This window comes from Taudactylus pleione, unplaced genomic scaffold (genome assembly GCF_031769625.1).
Source record: "Taudactylus pleione unplaced genomic scaffold, aTauple2 ptg001041l, whole genome shotgun sequence".
Classification (NCBI taxonomy): Eukaryota; Metazoa; Chordata; class Amphibia; order Anura; family Myobatrachidae; genus Taudactylus; species Taudactylus pleione.
The window spans coordinates 1267758-1285057 of NW_028285442.1; positions in this window are offsets into that span (position 1 = coordinate 1267758).

Sequence of the window (17300 nt, forward strand, 5' to 3'; positions counted from 1 at the left end):
ATGGCAAGTGACAAGTCAGTCATATGTAAGTGACTACCCTCTGTGGATTTCGAGTGTAACATTTGATGACCGAAGCTAGTTAACCCTTGCACAACTACAGCTTCTTATTCAAAATGACAAAATGTGGTGCCCATGGCCGTTTTCCTGCCCTATTCATACCAAAATCCTTGTTGGTCAAGGCAAATGACAAGTGGGTCATATGTACCAGACCACCCTCTATGGGTTTCAAGTGTAACATTTGATGACCGAAGCTAGTTAACTCCTGCACAACTACAGCTTCTTATTCAAAATGACAAAATGTGGTGCCTGTGCCCGCTTTACTGCCCTATTCATGCCAAAATCCTTGTTGGTCAAGGGAAATGGCAAATGGGTCATATGTACCAGACCACCCTCTATTGGTTTCAAGTGTAACATTTGATGACCAAAGCTATTTAACCCTTGCACAACTACAGCTTCTTATTCAAAATGACAAAATGTGGTGCCTGTGCCCGTTTTACTGCCCTATTCATGCCAGAATCCTTGTTGGTTAAGGGAAATGGCAAGTGGGGCATATGTATGTGAAGTCCCTCTGCTGGTTTCAAGTGTAACATTTGATGACCGAAGCTAGTTAACCCCTGCACAACTACTGCTTCTTATTCAAATTTACAAAATGTGGTACCCATGCACGTTTTCCTGCCCTATTCATGCCCAAATCCTTGTTGGTCAAGGCAAATGACAAGTGGGTCATATGTACCAGGCCACCCTCTATGGGTTTCAATTGTAACATTTAATGACGGAAGCTAGTTAACCTCTGCACAACTACAGCTTCTTATTCAAAATGACAAAATGTGGTGCCTGTGCCAGCTTTACTGCCCTATTCATGCCAAAATCCTTGTTGGTCAATGGAAATGGCAAATGGGTCATATGTACCAGACCACCCTCTATTGGTTTCAAGTGTAACATTTGATGACCAAAGCTATTTAACCCCTGCACAACTACAGCTTCTTATTCAAAATGACAAAATGTGGTGCCTGTGCCCGTTTTACTGCCCTATTCATGCCAGAATCCTTGTTGGTTAAGGGAAATGGCAAGTGGGGCATATGTATGTGAAGACCCCCTGTGGGTTTCAAGTGTAACATTTGATGACCGAAGCTAGTTAACCACTGCACATCTACTGCTTCTTATTCAAATTTACAAAATGTGGTGCCCATGCTCGTTTTCCTTCCCTATTCATGCCCAAATCCTTGTTGGTCAAGGCAAATGACAAGAGGGTCATATGTACCAGACCACCCTCTATGGGTTTCAATTGTAACATTTAATGACGGAAGCTAGTTAACCCCTGCACAACTACTGCTTCTTATTCAAATTTACAAAATGTGCCCATGCCCGTTTTCCTGCCCTATTCATGCCCAAATCCTTGTTGGTCAAGGCAAATGACAAGTGGGTCATATGTACCAGACCACCCTCTGTGGGTTTCAAGTGTAACATTTGATGACCGAAGCTAGTTAACCCCTGCACAACTACAGCTTCTTATTCAAAATGACAAAATGTGGTGCCCATGTCCGTGTTCTTGCCCTATTCATGCCTAAATCCTTGTTGGTCAAGGCAAAAGACATGTGGGTCATATGTACCAGACCAACCTCTGTGGGTTTCAAGTGTAACATTTGATGACCGAAGCTAGTTAACTCCTGCACAACTACAGCTTCTTATTCAAAATGACAAAATGTGGAGCCTATGCCCGCTTCACTGCCCTATTTATGCCAAAATCCTTGTTGGTCAAGGGAAATGGCAAGTGGGTCATGTGTATGTGAAGACCCCCTGTCGGTTTCAAGTGTAAAATTTGATGAACGATGCTAGTTAACTCCTGCACAACTTATTCAAAATGACAAAATGTGGTGCCTGTGCCCAGTTAACTGCCCTATTCATTCCAGAATCCTTGTTGGTCAAGGCAAATGACAAGTGGGTCATATGTACCAGACCACCCTCTATGGGTTTCAAGTGTAACATTTGATGACCGATGCTAGTTAACCCCTGCACAACTACAGCTTATTCAAAATGACAAAATGTGGTGCCTGTGCCCCATTTACTTCCCTATTCATGCCAAGATCCTTGTTGGTGTAGGGAAATGGCATGTGGGTCATATGTACCAGACCACCCTCTGTGGGTTTCAAGAGTAACATTTGATGACTGAAGCTAGTTAACTCCTGCACAACTACAGCTTCTTATTCAAATTTACACAATGTGGTGCCTATGCCCGCTTTACTTCCCTATTCATGCCACAATCCTTGTAGGTCAAGGCAAGTGGCAAGTCAATAATATGTAAGTGACTACCCTTTGTGGATTTCGAGTGTAACATTTGATGACCGAAGCTAGTTAACCATTGCACAACTACAGCTTCTTATTCAAAATGACAAAATTCTTGTTGGTCAAGGGAAATGGCAAGTGGGTCATATGTACGTGAAGACCCCCTGTGGGTTTCAAGTGTAACATTTGATGACCAAAGCTAGTTAACCCCTGCACAACTACTGCTTCTTATTCAAAATGACAAAATGTGGTGCCTATGCCCGCTTTATTGCCAAATTCATGCCCAAAATCCTTGTTGGTCAAGGCAAGTGACAAGTCAGTCATATGTAAGTGACTACACTCTGTGGATTTCGAGTGTAACATTTGATGACCGAAGCTAGTTAACCCCTGCACAACTACTGCTTCTTATTCAAAATGACAAAATGTGGTGCCCATGCCCGTGTTCCTGCACTATTCATGCCAAAATCCTTGTTGGTCAAGGCAAATGACAAGTGGATCATATGTACCAGTCCACCCTCTATGGGTTTCAAGTGTAACATTTGAATACCGAAGCTAGTTAACTCCTGCACAACTACAGCTTCTTATTCAAAATGACAAAATGTGGTGCCTGTGCCCGTTTTTTACTGCCCTATTCATGCCAGAATCCTTGTTGGTTAAGGGAAATGGCAAGAGGGGCATATGTATGTGAAGACCCCCTGCTGGTTTCAAGTGTAACATTTGATGACCGAAGCTAGTTAACCCCTGTACAACTACTGCTTCTTATTCAAATTTACAAAATGTGGTACCCATGCACGTTTTCCTGCCCTATTCATGCCCAAATCCTTGTTGGTCAAGGCAAATGACAAGTGGGTCATATGTATCAGGCCACCCTCTATGGGTTTCAATTGTAACATTTAATGACGGAAGCTAGTTAACCCCTGCACAACTACAGCTTCTTATTCAAAATTACAAAATGTGGTGCCTGTGCCCGCTTTACTGCCCTATACATGCCAAAATCCTTGTTGGTCAAAGGAAATTTCAAGTGGGTCATATGTACCAGACCACCCTCTATGGGTTTCAAGTGTAACATTTGATGACCGAAGCTAGTTAACCCCTGCACAACTACAGCTTCTTATTCAAAATGACAAAATGTGTTGCCCATGTCCGATTTACTGCCCTATTCATGCCACAATCCTTGTTCATCAAGGCAAATGAAAAGTGGGTCATATGTACCAGACCACCCTCTATTGGTTTCAAGTGTAACATTTGTTGACCGAATCTAGTTAACTCCTGCACAACTACAGCTTCTTATTCAAAATGACAAATGTGGTGCCTGTGCCAGCTTTACTGCCCTATTCATGCCAAAATCCTTGTTGGTCAATGGAAATGGCAAATGGGTCATATGTACCAGACCACCCTCTATTGGTTTCAAGTGTAACATTTGATGACCAAAGCTATTTAACCCCTGCACAACTACAGCGTCTTATTCAAAATGACAAAATGTGGTGCCTGTGCCCGTTTTACTGCCCTATTCATGCCAGAATCCTTGTTGGTTAAGCGAAATGGCAAGTGGGGCATATGTATGTAAAGACCCCCTGTGGGTTTCAAGTGTAACATTTGATGACCGAAGCTACTTAACCCCTGCACATCTACTGCTTCTTATTCAAATTTACAAAATGTGGTGCCCATGCTCGTTTTCCTGCCCTATTCATGCCCAAATCCTTGTTGTTCAAGGCAAATGACAAGTGGGTCATATGTACCAGACCACCCTCTATGGGTTTCAATTGTAACATTTAATGACGGAAGCTAGTTAACCCCTGCACAACTACTGCTTCTTATTCAAATTTACAAAATGTGCCCATGCCCGTTTTCCTGCCCTATTCATGCCCAAATCCTTGTTGGTCAAGGCAAAGGACAAGTGGGTCATATGTACCAGACCACCCTCTGTGGGTTTCAAGTGTAACATTTGATGACCAAAGCTAGTTAACCCCTGCACAACTACAGCTTCTTATTCAACATGACAAAATGTGGTACCCATGTCCGTTTTCTTGCCCTATTCATGCCTAAATCCTTGTTGGTCAAGGCAAAAGACAAGTGGGTCATATGAACCAGACCACCCTCTGTGGGTTTCAAGTGTAACATTTGATGACCGAAGCTAGTTAACTCCTGCACAACTACAGCTTCTTATTCAAAATGACAAAATGTGGATCTTATGCCCGCTTTACTGCCCTATTCATGCCAAAATCCTTGTTGGTCAAGGGAATTGGCAAGTGGGTCATGTGTATGTGAAGACCCCCTGTCGGTTTCAAGTGTAACATTTGATGAACGATGCTAGTTAACTCCTGCACAACTTATTCAAAATGACAAAATGTGGTGCCTGTGCCCGGTTAACTGCCCTATTCATTCCAGAATCCTTGTTGGTCAAGGCAAATGACAAGTGGGTCATATGTACCAGACCACCCTCTGTGGGTTTCAAGTGTAACATTTGATGACCGAAGCTCTTTAACCCCTGCACAACTACAGCTTCTTATTCAAAATGACAAAATGTGGTGCCTATACCCGCTTTACTGCCCTATTCATGCCAAAATCCTTGTTGGTCAAGGGAAATGGCAAGTGGGTCATATGTATGTGAAGACCCCCTGTGGGTTTCAAGTGTAACATTTCATGACCGAAGCTAGTTAACCCCTGCACAGCTACAGCTTCTTATTCAAAATGACAAAATGTGGTGCCTATGCCCGTTTACTGCCCTATTCATGATAAAATCCTTGTTGGTCAAGGCAAATGACAAGTGGGCCATATGTACCAGACCACCCTTTGTGCGTTTCATGTGTAAGATTTGATGACCGAAACTAGTTAACTCCTGCACAACTACAGCTTCTTATTCAAATTTACAAAATGTGCCCATGCCCGTTTTCCTGCCCTATTCATTCCCAAATCCTTGTTGGTCAAGGCAAATGACAAGTGGACCATATATACCTGACCACCCTCTATGGGTTTCAAATGTAACATTTGATGATGGAACCTAGTTAACCCCTGCACAACTACAGCTTCTTATTCAAAATGACAAAATGCGGTGCCTATGCCCGCTTTACTGCCCTATTCATGCCAAAATCCTTGTTGGTCAAGGCAAATGACAAGTCAGTCATATGTATGTGACCACCCTCTGTGGGTTTTGAGTGTAACATTTGATGACAGAAGCTAGTTAACCACTGCACAACTACAGCTTCTTATTGAAAATGACAAAATGTGGCGCCCATGCCCGTTTCCTGCCCTATACATGCCAAAATCCTTGTTGGTCAAGGCAAATGACAAGTGGGTCATATGTACCAGACCACCCTCTATGGGTTTCAAGTGTAACATTTGATGACCGATGCTAGTTAACCCCTGCACAACTACAGCTTATTCAAAATGACAAAATGTGGCGCCTGTGCCCCATTTGCTTCCCTATTCATGCCAAGATCCTTGTTGGTGTAGGGAAATGGCATGTGGGTCATATGTACCAGACCACCCTCTGTGGGTTTCAAGTGTAACATTTGATGACTGAAGCTAGTTAACTCCTGCACAACTACAGCTTCTTATTCAAATTTACACAATGTGGTGCCTATGCCCGCTTTACTTCCCTATTCATGCCAAAATCCTTGTAGGTCAAGGCAAGTGGCAAGTCAGTAATATGTAAGTGACTACCCTCTGTGGATTTCGAGTGTAACATTTGATGACCGAAGCTAGTTAACCCCTGCACAACTACAGCTTCTTATTCAAAATGACAAAATTCTTGTTGGTCAAGGGAAATGGCAAGTGGGTCATATGTACGTGAAGACCCACTGTGGGTTTCAAGTGTAACATTTGATGACCGAAGCTAGTTAACCCCTGCACAACTACTGCTTCTTATTCAAAATGACAAAATGTGGTGCCTATGCCCGCTTTACTGCCAAATTCATGCCCAAAATCCTTGTTGGTCAAGGCAAGTGACAAGTCAGTCATATGTAAGTGACTACCCTCTGTGGATTTCGAGTGTAAAATTTGATGACCGAAGCTAGTTAACCCCTGCACAACTACAGCTTCTTATTCAAAATGACAAAATGTGGTGCCCATGCCCGTTTTCCTGCCCTATTCATGCCAAAATCCTTGTTGGTCAAGGCAAATGACAAGTGGTTCATATGTACCAGACCACCCTCTATTGGTTTCAAGTGTAACATTTGATGACCAAAGCTATTTAACCCCTGCACAACTACAGCTTCTTATTCAAAATGACAAAATGTGGTGCCTGTGCCCGTTTTACTGCACTATTCATGCCAGAATCCTTGTTGGTTAAGGGAAATGGCAAGTGGGGCATATGTATGTGAAGACCCCCTGTGGGTTTCAAGTGTAACATTTGATGACCGAAGCTAGTTAGCCCCTGCACAACTACTGCTTCTTATTCAAATTTACAAAATGTGGTGCCCATGCACGTTTACCTGCCCTATTCATGCCCAAATTCTTGTTGTTCAAGGCAAATGACAAGTGGGTCATATGTACCAGACCACCCTCTATGGGTTTCAATTGTAACATTTAATGACGGAAACTAGTTAACCCCTGCACAACTACAGATTCTTATTCAAAATGACAAAATGTGGTGCCTATGCCCGCTTTACTGCCCTATTCATGCCAAAATCCTTGTTGGTCAAAGGAAATGGCAAGTGGGTCATATGTACCAGACCACCCTTTATGGGTTTGAAGTGTAACATGTGATGACCGAAGCTAGTTAACCCCTGCACATCTACAGCTTCTTAATCAAAATGACAAAAGGTGGTGCCTATGTCCGTTTTACTGCCCTATTCATGCCAGAATCCTTGTTGGTCAAGGCAAATGACAAGTGGGTCATATGTACCAGACCACCCTCTGTGGGTTTCAAGTGTAACATTTGATGACCGAAGCTAGTTAACTCCTGCACAACTACAGCTTCTTATTCATAATGACAAAATGTGGTGCGTATGCCCGCTTTTCTGTCCTATTCATGCCAAAATCCTTGTTGGTCAAGGGAAATGGCAAGTGGGTCATGTGTACGTGAAGACCCTCTGTGGGTTTCAAGTGTAACATTTGATGACCGATGCTAGTTAACTCCTGCACAACTTATTCAAAATGACAAAATTTGGTGCCTGTGCCCGGTTAACTGCCCTATTCATGCCAGAATCCTTGTTGGTTAAGGCAAATGACAAGTGGGTCATATGTACCAGACCACCCTCTGTGGGTTTCAAGTGTAACATTTGATGACCGAAGCTCTTTGACCCCTGCACAACTACAGCTTCTTATTCAAAATGACAAAATGTGGTGCCTATACCCGCTTTACTGCCCTATTCATGCCAAAATCCTTGTTGGTCAAGGGAAATGGCAAGTGGGTCATATGTATGTGAAGACCCCCTGTGGGTTTCAAGTGTAACATTTGATGACCGAAGCTAGTTAACCCCTGCACAACTACAGCTTCTTATTCAAAATGACAAAATGTGGTGCCTATGCCCGTTTACTGCCTTATTCATGCCAAAATCCTTGTTGGTCAAGGCAAATGACAAGTGGGCCATATGTACCAGACCACCCGCTGTGCGTTTCAAGTGTAAGATTTGATGACCGAAACTAGTTAACTCCTGCACAACTACAGATTCTTATTCAAATTTACAAAATGTGCCCATGCCCGTTTTCCTTCCCTATTCATGCCCAAATCCTTGTTGGTCAAGGCATATGACAATTGGGCCATATATACTTGACCTCCCTCTATGGGTTTCAAATGTAACATTTGATGATGGAACCTAGTTAACCCCTGCACAACTACAGTTTCTTATTTAAAATGACAAAATGTGGTGCCTGTGCCTGCTTTACTGCCCTATTCATGCCAAAATTCTTGTTGGTCATGGGAAATGGCAAGTGGGTCATATGTACGTGAAGACCCCCTGTGGGTTTCAAGTGTAACATTTGATGACCGAAGCTAGTTAACCCCTGCACAACTACAGCTTCTTATTCAAAATGACAAAATGTGGTGCCTTTGCCCGCTTTACTGCCCTATTCATGCCAAAATCCTTGTTGGTCAAGGCAAATGACAAGTCAGTCATATATATGTGACCACCCCCTGTGGGTTTCAAGTGTAACATTTGATGACGAAAGCTAGTTAACCCCTGCACAACTACAGCTTCTTATTCAAAATGACAAAATGTGGTTCCAATGCCCGCTTTACTGCCCTATTCATGCCAAAATCCTTGTTGGTCAAGGCAAATGACAAGTCAGTCATATGTATGTGACCACCCTCTGTGGGTTTCGAGTATAACATTTGATGACCGAAGCTAGTTAACCCCTGCAGAACTACAGCTTCTTTTTCAAAATGACAAAATGTGGCGCCCATGCCCGTTTTCCTGCCCTATTCATGCCAAAATCCTTGTTGGTCAAGGCAAATGACAAGTGGGTCATATGTACCAGACCACCCTCTATAGGTTTCAAGTGTAACATTTGATGACCGATGCTAGTTAACCCCTGCACAACTACAGATTCTTATTCAAAATGACAAAATGTGATGCCTATGCCCGCTTTACTGCACTATTCATGCCATAATCATTGTTGGTCAAGGGAAATGGCTAGTGGGTCATATGTATGTGAAGACCCCCTGTGGGTTTCAAGTGTAACATTTGATGATGAAAGCTAGTTAACCCCTGCACAACTACAGCTTCTTATTCAAAATGTGGTGCCTGTGCCCGCTTTACTGCCCTATTCATGCCAAAATCATTGTTGGTCAAGGGAAATGGCAAGTGGGTCATATGTATGTCAAGACCCCCTGTGGGTTTCAAGTGTAACATTTGATGACCGAAACTAGTTAACTCCTGCACAACTACAGCTTCTTATTCAAAATGTGGTACCTGTGCCCGTTTTCCTGCCCTATTCATGCCAAAATCCTTGTTGGTCAAGGCAAATGACAAGTCAGTCATATGTACCAGACCACCCTCTATGGGTTTCAAGTGTAACATTTGTTGACCGAAGCTAGTTAACCCCTGCACAACTACAGCTTCTTATTCAAAATGACAAAAGGTGGTGCCTGTACCCATTTTACTGCCATATTCATGCCAGAATCCTTGTTGGTGAAGGCAAATGAAAAGTGGGTCATATGTACCAGACCACTCTCTGTGGGTTTCAAGTGTAACATTTGATGACCGAAGCAATTTAACCCCTGCACAACTACAGCTTCTTATTCAAAATTACAAAATGTGGTGCTTATGCCCGCTTTTCTGCCCTATTCATGCCAAAATCCTTGTTGGTCAAGCGAAATGGCAAGTGGGGCATATGTATGTGAAGACCCCCTGTGGGTTTCAAGTGTAACATTTGATGACCGAAGCTAGTTAACCCCTGCACATCTACTGCTTCTTATTCAAATTTACAAAATGTGGTGCCCATGCTCGTTTTCCTGCCCTATTCATGCCCAAATCCTTGTTGGTCAAGGCAAATGACAAGTGGGTCATATGTACCAGACCACCCTCTATGGGTTTCAAGTGTAACATTTGATGACCGAAGCTAGTTAACCCCTGCACAACTACAGCTTCTTATTCAAAATTACAAAATGTGGTGCCCATGTCCGATTTCTTGCCCTATTCATGCCTAAATCCTTGTTGGTCAAGGCAAAAGACAAGTGGGTCATATGTATCAGACCACCCTCTGTGGGTTTCAAGTGTAACATTTGATGACCGAAGCTAGTTAACTCCTGCACAACTACAGCTTCTTATTCAAAATGACAAAATGTGGAGCCTATGCCCGCTTTACTGCCCTATTCATGCCAAAATCCTTGTTGCTCAAGGGAACTGGCAAGTGGGTCATGTGTATGTGAAGACCCCCTGTCGGTTTCAAGTGTAACATTTGATGAATGATGCTAGTTAACTCCTGCACAACTTATTCAAAATGACAAAATGTGGTGCCTGTGCCCGGTTAACTGCCCTATTCATTCCAGAATCCTTGTTGGTCAAGGCAAATGACAAGTGGGTCATATGTACCAGACCACCCTCTGTGGGTTTCAAGTGTAACATTTGATGACCGAAGCTCTTTAACCCCTGCACAACTACAGCTTCTTATTCAAAATGACAAAATGTGGTGCCTATACCTGCTTTACTGCCCTATTCATGCCAAAATCCTTGTTGGTCAAGGGAAATGGCAAGTGGGTCATATGTATGTGAAGACCCCCTGTGGGTTTCACGTGTAACATTTGATGACCGAAGCTAGTTAACCCCTGCACAACTACAGCTTCTTATTCAAAATGACAAAATGTGTTGCCTATGCCCGTTTACTGCCTTATTCATGCCAAAATCCTTGTTGGTCAAGGCAAATGACAAGTGGGCCATATGTACCAGACCACCCTCTGTGCGTTTCAAGTGTAAGATTTGATGACCGAAACTAGTTAACTCCTGAACAACTACAGATTCTTATTCAAATTTACAAAATGTGCCCATGCCCGTTTTCCTTCCCTATTCATGCCTAAATCCTTGTTGGTCAAGGCAAACGACAATTGGGCCATATATACCTGACCACCCTCTATGGGTTTCAAATGTAACATTTGATGATGGAACCTAGTTAACCCCTGCACAACTACAGTTTCTTATTTAAAATGACAAAATGTGGTGCCTGTGCCTGCTTTACTGCCCTATTCATGCCAAAATTCTTGTTGGTCATGGGAAATGGCAAGTGGGTCATATGTACGTGAAGACCCCCTGTGGGTTTCAAGTGTAACATTTGATGACCGAAGCTAGTTAACCCCTGCACAACTACAGCTTCTTATTCAAAATGACAAAATGTGGTGCCTTTGCCCGCTTTACTGCCCTATTCATGCCAAAATCCTTGTTGGTCAAGGCAAATGACAAGTCAGTCATATATATGTGACCACCCCCTGTGGGTTTCAAGTGTAACATTTGATGACCAAAGCTAGTTAACCCCTGCACAACTACAGCTTCTTATTCAAAATGACAAAATGTGGTTCCTATGCCCGCTTTACTGCCCTATTCATGCCAAAATCCTTGTTGGTCAAGGCAAATGACAAGTCAGTCATATGTATGTGACCACCCTCTGTGGGTTTCGAGTGTAACATCTGATGACCGAAGCTAGTTAACCCCTGCAGAACTTCAGCTTCTTTTTCAAAATGACAAAATGTGGCGCCCATGCCCGTTTTCCTGCCCTATTCATGCCAAAATCCTTGTTGGTCAAGGCAAATGACAAGTGGGTCATATGTACCAGACCACCCTCTATAGGTTTCAAGTGTAACATTTGATGACCGATGCTAGTTAACCCCTGCACAACTACAGATTCTTATTCAAAATGACAAAATGTGGTGCCTATGCCCGCTTTACTGCACTATTCATGCCAAAATCATTGTTGGTCAAGGGAAATGGCTTGTGGGTCATATGTATGTGAAGACCCCCTGTGGGTTTCAAGTATAACATTTGATGATGAAAGCTAGTTAACCCCTGCACAACTACAGCTTCTTATTCAAAATGTGGTGCCTGTGCCCGCTTTACTGCCCTATTCATGCCAAAATCATTGTTGGTCAAGGGAAATGGCAAGTGGGTCATATGTATGTCAAGACCCCCTGTGGGTTTCAAGTGTAACATTTGATGACCGAAGCTAGTTAACTCCTGCACAACTACAGCTTCTTATTCAAAATGTGGTACCTGTGCCCGTTTTCCTGCCCTATTCATGTCAAAATCCTTTTTGGTCAAGGCAAATAACAAGTCAGTCATATGTACCAGACCACCGTCTATGGGTTTCAAGTGTAACATTTGTTGACCGAATCTAGTTAACCCCTGCAGAACTACAGCTTCTTATTCAAAATGACAAAAGGTGGTGCCTGTGCCCATTTTACTGCCATATTCATGCCAGAATCCTTGTTGGTGAAGGCAAATGAAAAGTGGGTCATATGTACCAGACCACTCTCTGTGGGTTTCAAGTGTAACATTTGATGACCGAAGCAATTTAACCCCTGCACAACTACAGCTTCTTATTCAAAATTGCAAAATGTGGTGCTTATGCCCGCTTTTCTGCCCTATTCATGGCAAAATCCTTGTTGGTCAAGGGAAATGGCAAGTGGGTCATTTGTGTGGGAAGACCCCCTGTGGGTTTCAAGTGTAACATTGGATGACCGAAGCTAGTTAACCCCTGCACAACTACAGCTTCTTATTCAAAATGACTAAATGTGGTGCCTATGCCCATTTACTGCCCTATTCATGCCAAAATCCTTGTTGGTTAAGGCAAATGACAAGTGGGCCATATGAACCAGACCACCCTATGTTTGTTTCAAGTGTAAGATTTGATGACCGAAGCTAGTTAATTCCTGCACAACTACAGCTTCTTATTCAAATTTACAAAATGTCCCCATGCCCGTTTTCCTGCCCTATTCATGCCGAATTCCTTGTTGGTCAATGCAAATGACAAGTGGGTCATATATACCTGACCACCCTCTGTGGGTTTCAAGTGTAACATTTGATGACCGAAGCTAGTTAACCCCTGCGCAACTACAGCTTCTAATTCAAAATTACAAAATGTGGTGCATATGCCCGCTTTACTGCCCTATTCATGCCAAAATCCTTGTTGGTCAAGGCAAATGACAAGTGGGTCATATGTAGGTGACCGCCCTCTGTGGGTTTCGAGTGTAACATTTGATGACTGAAGCTAGTTAACCCCTGCACAACTACAGCTTCTTATTCAAAATGACAAAATGTGGTGCCCATGCCCGTTTTCCTGCTCTATTCATTCCAAAATCCTTGTTGGTCTATGCAAATGAAAAGTGGGTCATATGTACCAAATCACCCTCTTTGGGTTTCAAGTGTAACATTTGATGACCGAAGCTAGTTAACCCCTGCACAACTACAGCTTCTTATTCAAAATGACAAAATGTGGTGCCTGTGCCCGTTTTACTGCCCTATTCATGCCAGAATACTTGTTGGTCAAGGCAAATGACAAGTGGGTCATATGTAGCAGACAACCCTCTGTGGGATTCAAGTGTAACATTTGAAGACCGAAGCTTTTTAACCCCTGCACAACTACAGCTTCTTATTCAAAATGACATAATGTGGTGCCTATGCCCGCTTTACTGCCCTATTCATGCCAAAATCATTGTTGGTCAAGGGAAATGGCAAGTGGGTGATATGTATGTGAAGACCCCCTGTGGGTTTCAAGTGTAACATTTGATGACCGAAGCTAGTTAACCTCTGCACAACTACAGCTTCTTATTCAAATTGACAAAATGTGGTGCCCATGCCCGTTTTCCTGCCCTATTCATGCCAAAATCCTTGTTGGTCAAGGCAAATGACAAGTGGATCATATGTAACAGACCAACCTCTGTGGGTTTCAAGTGTAACATTTGATGAGCGAAGCTAGTTAACTCCTGCACAACTACAGCTTCTTATTCAAAATGTGGTACCTGTGCCCGGTTTACTGCCCTATTCATGCCAGAATCCTTGTTGGTCAAGGCAAATGACAAGTGGGTCATATGTACCAAACCACCCCCTGTAGGTTTCAAATGTAACATTTGATGACCAAAGCTAGTTCACCCCTGCACAACTACAGCTTCTTATTCAAAATGACAAAATGTGGTGCACATGCCCGCTTTACTGCCCTATTCATGCCAAAATCCTTGTAGGTCAAGGCAAATGACAAGTAGGTCATATGTATGTGACCACCCTCTGTGGGTTTCGAGTGTAACATTTGATGACTGAGGCTAGTTAACCCCTGCACAACTACAGCTTCTTATTCAAAATGACAAAATGTGTTGCCCATGCCGGTTTTCCTGCCCTATTCATGCCAAAATCCTTGTTGGTCAAAGCAAATGACAAGTGGGTCATATGTACCAAACCACCCTCTATGGGTTTCAAGAGTAACATTTGATGACCGAAGCTAGTTAACCCCTGCACAACTACAGCTTCTTATTCAAAATGACTAAATGTGGTGCCTATGCCCATTTACTGCCCTATTCATGCCAAAATCCTTGTTTTTTAAGGCAAATGACAAGTGGGCCATATGAACCAGACCACCCTATGTGGGTTTCAAGTGTAAGATTTGATGACCGAAGCTAGTTAATTCCTGCACAACTACAGCTTCTTATTCAAATTTACAAAATGTCCCCATGCCCGTTTTCCTGCCCTATTCATGCCGAATTCCTTGTTGGTCAATGCAAATGACAAGTGGGTCATATATACCTGACCACCCTCTGTGGGTTTCAAGTGTAACATTTGATGACCGAAGCTAGTTAACCCCTGCAGAACTTCAGCTTCTTTTTCAAAATGACAAAATGTGGCGCCCATGCCCGTTTTCCTGCCCTATTCATGCCAAAATCCTTGTTGGTCAAGGCAAATGACAAGTGGGTCATATGTACCAGACCACCTTCTATAGGTTTCAAGTGTAACATTTGATGACCGATGCTAGTTAACCCCTGCACAACTACAGATTCTTATTCAAAATGACAAAATGTGGTGCCTATGCCCGCTTTACTGCACTATTCATGCCAAAATCATTGTTGGTCAAGGGAAATGGCTTGTGGGTCATATGTATGTGAAGACCCCCTGTGGGTTTCAAGTATAATATTTGATGATGAAAGCTAGTTAACCCCTGCACAACTACAGCTTCTTATTCAAAATGTGGTGCCTGTGCCCGCTTTACTGCCCTATTCATGCCAAAATCATTGTTGGTCAAGGGAAATGGCAAGTGGGTCATATGTATGTCAAGACCCCCTGTGGGTTTCAAGTGTAACATTTGATGACCGAAGCTAGTTAACTCCTGCACAACTACAGCTTCTTATTCAAAATGTGGTACCTGTGCCCGTTTTCCTGCCCTATTCGTGCCAAAATCCTTTTTGGTCAAGGCAAATAACAAGTAAGTCATATGTACCAGACCACCGTCTATGGGTTTCAAGTGTAACATTTGTTGACCGAATCTAGTTAACCCCTGCACAACTACAGCTTCTTATTCAAAATGACAATAGGTGGTGCCTGTGCCCATTTTACTGCCATATTCATGCCAGAATCCTTGTTGGTGAAGGCAAATGAAAAGTGGGTCATATGTACCAGACCACTCTCTGTGGGTTTCAAGTGTAACATTTGATGACCGAAGCAATTTAACCCCTGCACAACTACAGCTTCTTATTCAAAATTGCAAAATGTGGTGCTTATGCCCGCTTTTCTGCCCTATTCATGGCAAAATCCTTGTTGGTCAAGGGAAATGGCAAGTGGGTCATTTGTGTGGGAAGACCCCCTGTGGGTTTCAAGTGTAACATTGGATGACCGAAGCTAGTTAACCCCTGCACAACTACAGCTTCTTATTCAAAATGACTAAATGTGGTGCCTATGCCCATTTACTGCCCTATTCATGCCAAAATCCTTGTTGGTTAAGGCAAATGACAAGTGGGCCATATGAACCAGACCACCCTATGTGGGTTTCAAGTGTAAGATTTGATGACCGAAGCTAGTTAATTCCTGCACAACTACAGCTTCTTATTCAAATTTACAAAATGTCCCCATGCCCGTTTTCCTGCCCTATTCATGCCGAATTCCTTGTTGGTCAATGCAAATGACAAGTGGGTCATATATACCTGACCACCCTCTGTGGGTTTCAAGTGTAACATTTGATGACCGAAGCTAGTTAACCCCTGCGCAACTACAGCTTCTAATTCAAAATTACAAAATGTGGTGCATATGCCCGCTTTACTGCCCTATTCATGCCAAAATCCTTGTTGGTCAAGGCAAATGACAAGTGGGTCATATGTAGGTGACCGCCCTCTGTGGGTTTCGAGTGTAACATTTGATGACTGAAGCTAGTTAACCCCTGCACAACTACAGCTTCTTATTCAAAATGACAAAATGTGGTGCCCATGCCCGTTTTCCTGCTCTATTCATTCCAAAATCCTTGTTGGTCTATGCAAATGAAAAGTGAGTCATATGTACCAAATCACCCTCTTTGGGTTTCAAGTGTAACATTTACTGACCGAAGCTAGTTAACCCCTGCACAACTACAGCTTCTTATTCAAAATGACAAAATGTGGTGCCTGTGCCCGTTTTACTGCCCTATTCATGCCAGAATCCTTGTTGGTCAAGGAAAATGACAAGTGGGTCATATGTACCAGACCACCCTCTGTGGGTTACAAGTGTAACATTTGATGACCGAAGCTATTTAACCCCTGCACAACTACAGATTCTTATTCAAAATGACAAAATGTGGTGCCTATGCCCGCTTTACTGCACTATTCATGCCAAAATCATTGTTGGTCAAGGGAAATGGCTAGTGGGTCATATGTATGTGAAGACCCCCTGTGGGTTTCAAGTATAACATTTGATGATGAAAGCTAGTTAACTCCTGCACAACTACAGCTTCTTATTCAAAATGTGGTGCCTGTGCCCGCTTTACTGCCCTATTCATGCCAAAATCATTGTTGGTCAAGGGAAATGGCAAGTGGGTCATATGTATGTCAAGACCCCCTGTGGGTTTCAAGTGTAACATTTGATGACCGAAGCTAGTTAACTCCTGCACAACTACAGCTTCTTATTCAAAATGTGGTACCTGTGCCCGGTTTACTGCCCTATTCATGCCAGAATACTTGTTGGTCAAGGCAAATTACTACTGGGTCATATGTACCAGACAACCCTCTGTGGGATTCAAGTGTAACATTTGAAGACCGAAGCTTTTTAACCCCTGCACAACTACAGCTTCTTATTCAAAATGTGGTACCTGTGCCAGGTTTACTGCCCTATTCATGCCAGAATACTTGTTGGTCAAGGCAAATAACAAGTGGGTCATATGTACCAGACAACCCTCTGTGGATTTCAAGTTTAACATTTAATGACCGAAGCTAGTTAACTCCTGCACAACTACAGCTTCTTATTCAAAATGTGGTACCTGTGCCCGGTTTACTGCCCTATTCATGCCAGAATACTTGTTGGTCAAGGCAAATGACAAGTGGGTCATATGTAGCAGACAACCCTCTGTGGGATTCAAGTGTAACATTTGAAGACCGAAGCTTTTTAACCCCTGCACAACTACAGCTTCTTATTCAAAATGAC